General features: G+C 40.9%; 1 non-coding gene across 1 annotated transcript; it reads right to left on the reverse strand.

Annotated features, from left to right (window-relative positions):
* Positions 1-276: 276 nt before the first annotated feature.
* Positions 277-383, reverse strand: LOC131252334 (small nucleolar RNA R71). Its single transcript, XR_009174360.1, has one exon. It is a non-coding gene; the product is annotated as a small nucleolar RNA R71 (small nucleolar RNA).
* Positions 384-4827: the final 4444 nt, after the last annotated feature.

Here is a 4827-nt window from a genome sequence, read left to right on the forward strand (position 1 = left end):
ATGGATATCAAGCCAGGGGTTATCCAACTCCTTCCTAAGTTCCATGGGCTTGAATCTGAAGAACCATATTTACATTTGAAAGAGTTTGATGAAATCATAGCCACTTTATATTTTCAAAATGTATCTGAGGACACAATCAGGCTGAGACTCTTTCCCTTTTCCTTAAAAGAGAAGGCTAAGACGTGGTTACATTCACTGCATCCTAGATCCATTGACACATAGAATGATATGCAAATGGAATTTATAAAGAAATTCTTTCTACATCATAAAATGATTACCCTTAAAAAAGCAATCATGAACTTCACCCAAAAGAAGGATGAAACATTTTACCAATGTTGGGAAAGGTTCAAGGATTTGGTTAGTTCATGCCCACAACACGGCTTTGAAACGTGGCACATTATAAATTTTTTCTATGATGGACTGACATCTTCCATACGCCAAATGGTCGAGACAATGTGTAATGGAGAATTCATTAATAAAAATGTTGACGAGGTATGGGAGTACCTCGATAGTCTTGCTGAAAAAACACAATCATGGGACTATTACCCAAAGTCGAACATCACGTCTAGGCCGACTCAATTAAAGGAGAAAGGTGGATTGTATCTCTTGAAAGAAGAGGATGATCTCAAGTGTAAAGTGACTACGCTCATAAGGAAAGTTGAGGCCATGGAAGGAAAGAAGGATAAGGTTAATGAAATTGTTTGTGGCATCTGTGATTGCAATATTCATACAACTGAAAATTGTCCTACGATACCTACCTTTCGAGAAGTGTTGAATGAACAATCTAATGCCGTAAATAAATATCAAAGACCTTTCAATGGACCAACCTCTAATACATACAATCCTGGTTGGAAAAATCATCTAAACGTTAGTTGGAGAAATGAACAAACTGCTACCCCTCAAAGTTTCTTCAATCAAAATCCAAATTAGGGGAAACCTCAAGAAGAACCGGTTCAAAATTCCATGCAAGAGCTGACCCATGCAATGCGAGACTTTATGCAAAAGATGGATTCACTTATGACGCTTATAGAAAAGGGGATGCTTCCTGCACAACCGCTCCCCAATCCTAAACCGCAATACGAGATAGGTGATCCCAGCTCTTCAAATCAAATGGGGCACGCAAAATCCATCACCACTCTTAGGAGTGGGAAGATCATTGATAAAACTCTTCCGCTTAGGCCCGAAAAGCCTTAAGAACCAGAAGAGAACAACAATAATGGATATCGTGAGGCCCCACAAAAATTAGAACCGGAACTTCTAGAAAACCAGCTGCTCCATTTCCTCAACGGTTGGTCGCACCAAAACCTCTCTCTAACTTTCAGGATATCCTAGAGGTGTTGAAACAAGTGAAAGTTAACATTCCTCTACTTAATGTCGTAAAACAGATACCTTCATATGCCAAATTTCTGAAAGACTTATGTACGACCAAACGACGACAGAATATTCAAAAGAAGATCTTCTTGACCGAGAAAGTGGGTGCCATCCTAAAGCAAGACGTGCCACAGAAATTCAAAAATTTCGGTAGCCCAACTATATCATGTGTAATTGGGGACCACCGAATTGATCATGTACTTCTTGACTTAGGAGCGAGCGTCAATCTGATTCCCTACTCGGTATACAAACAGTTAGGTTTGGGTGAATTAAAATCCACCCTAACCATACTACAACTTGCAGATCGCTCTGTTCGTGTACCCAGAGGGATAATTGAGGATGTGTTGGTCCAAGTTGATAGATTTTACTACCCTGTAGATTTTATCATCCTGGACACCGAACCCATCAATAACATGAGCACTTAGATCCTCGTCATTCTTGGTCGCCCATTCCTTGCCACTTCAAACACAATTATCAATTACAGGAATGGTGTCATGACTATGTTTTTTGGGAATATGACATTGGAGTCGAACATCTTTTTCAATAATGGTAGAAACTTAGAGGATGATGACGATTTTCACGACATTAACATGATTGACTCTTTAGTGGAAGATAGACACCTCTGATCTTATCCTCTGACCCTCTAGAGACGTGCTTGGCCCACTCCCATGATTTTGATGATGACGTGATTAGGGAGACGTGTGTCTTGCTTAATATTGCACCGGTACTTGAAGTTAATCGGTGGAGGCCACAATTTGAATAGTTGCCCCAAACTTATGTAGTGCCTCTACCGTCTAACCTCAAGCCGCCGAAGCTTGACCTAAAACCTTTGCCCTCTGATTTGAAATATGTCTATTTAGGTAAAGATAAGACATACCCGGTGGTGATCTCTGCCCACTTGGAGAAAGAAAAGGAGAGTATGCTTATATCTACTCTCATTGAGCATAAGGGAGCCCTTGGATGGACGATAGCGGACCTCAAGGTAATCGACCCCTCGATTTGTACTCACCGCATTTATCTTAAGGATAATGCTAAGACCACTCGACAATCACAACGTAGACTAAATCCAAATATGAGGAAAGTAGTTAAGGCCGAGGTTCTTAAACTATTAGATGTGGGTATCATATACCCCATATCCGATAGTCAATGGGTGAGTCCAACTCAGGTGGTTCCTAAGAAGTCCGGGATCACCATCGTAGCCAATGCCAATAATGAACTCGTGCCAACTAGAGTTACTACTGGTTGGAGAATGTCCATTAACTATAGAAAGCTGAATACCGTCACGAGGAAGGACCACTTTCCTTTGCCCTTCATTGATCAAATCTTGGAAAGGCTAGCTGGTCATTCCTATTATTGTTTCCTTGACAGCTATTCGGGATACAATCAGATTGAAATCGCCCCTGAGGACCAGAAAAAGACTACATTTACATGTCCATACGACACCTTTGCCTACAGAAGGATGCCATTCGGATTATGTAATGCCCCCGCCACTTTTCAGCGATGTATGATAAATATCTTTTCTGACATGGTGGGAAAATATCTAGAGGTATTCATGGACGATTTCTCTGTTTTCGGTTCATCTTTCAGCAAGTGTTTAGAAAGTCTTAAATGTGTGCTGAGAAGATGTGAAGAAAAGAACTTGGTACTTAATTGGGAGAAGTGCCATTTCATGGTTCATAAGGGAATTGTCCTTAGACATATTATCTCGTCCAAAGGAATCGAGGTGGATAAGGCAAAAATCGATCTTATCTCTAACCTACCTCCACCCAAGAACATTAGAGACGTGCGATCCTTCTTAGGACACAGGATTTTACAGGCGATTCATAAAGGACTTTAGTCTCCTCTCTCGTCCCTTATGTAATCTTCTACAAAAGGATGCACCATACGAGTGGACTGAGTAATGCCAGGAAGCTTTCACCATGCTTAAGGGCATGTTAACCACTACACCTATCATGCAACCACCCGATTGGAGCCTTCCTTTTGAGCTTATGTGCGACGCTTCTGATTATGTTCTTGAAGCGGTTCTAGGCCAGAGAAAAGATAAGAGGCCCTACGTCATTCATTACGCAAGTAGAACTTTAAATTTTGCCCAAGTGAACTACTCGACTACGGAAAAGGAACTCCTAGCCGTAATGTTCGCTTTGGATAAATTTAGGTCCTACTTGATCGGATCCAAGATCATTATCTACACAGATCATACGGCACTTAGGTATCTTCTTTCTAAGAATGATTCTAAGCCCCGCCTGATACGAAGGATCCTTTTACTCCAAGAATTTGATTTGGAAATTAAAGATAAAAAGGGAGTAGAGAACGTAGTGGCCGATCACTTTTCTCACCTTAATACCTCTGATTCCCTGAGGCGACCCATATTAATGATATGTTCCCTGATGAACAACTGTTCAGAGTCTCCCATTCACCTTGGTTCGCTGATATTGCTAATTATCTTGCCACAGGTTCCATACCGACACATTGGACTGCGCAAGATAAGAAGAAATTTTTCACCAAGGTGCGCAACATTTTCTGGAATGATCCATATTTGTTTAAATATTGCCCAGACTAGATCCTAAGGAGATGTGTGCCAAACGATGAGCATCAGAGTGTCATCTCCTTCTGTCACTCACAGGCCTGTGGTGGTCACTTTTCTGCTAAAAAGACTACGGCCAAGATTTTTTAGTGTGGCTTTTATTGGCCCACTATGTTCAGGGACACTCATGAGTTTTGCAAGGCTTGTGAGCGTTGTCAAAAATTGGGAGCATTATCCCGTCGAAATATGATGCCTTTGAATCTCATCCTTATCATAGAAGCATTTGATTGATGGGGCATTAATTTCATGGGACCATTCCCCCAATCATTTGGAAATTTGTATATTTTGCTCGCCGTAGATTATGTCACTAAATGGGTCGAAGCAATTCCGTGTCGAAATAATGACCATTGCACGGTCATTAAATTCTTAAAAGAGAACATCTTTTCGTGATTCGAGATGCCTCGAGCCATCATTAGTGATGGGGGCTCACACTTTTGTAATAGATCATTCGAGAGCTTAATGAAGAAATATGATATCTCTCATAAGCTAAGTACCCCATACCATCCACAGACAAGTGGACAAGCTAAGATTTTCAATAGGGAGATCAAACATATCCTAGAGAAAACGGTTAACCCTGATCGTAAGAATTGGTCAATTCGATTGACCGATGCCTTATGGGCATACGGTACTGCTTTTAAAACCCCTATTGGAACGTCTCCCTTTATACTTGTCTATGGGAAAGCTTATCACTTGCTTGTGGAGTTGGAACATAAAGCGTACTGAGCGATCAAAAATCTGAATTTCAATCTAGACAACGCTGGCTCGCTACGTAAACTTCAATTAAATGAACTAGAAGAAATCCGGAACGATGCGTACGAGAACTCCAGAATTTACAAAGACAGAATGAAGGCTTTCATGACCAACGTATTCTA

The sequence above is a fragment of the Magnolia sinica genome, chromosome 7 (genome assembly GCF_029962835.1).
Source record: "Magnolia sinica isolate HGM2019 chromosome 7, MsV1, whole genome shotgun sequence".
NCBI lineage: Eukaryota > Viridiplantae > Streptophyta > Magnoliopsida > Magnoliales > Magnoliaceae > Magnolia > Magnolia sinica.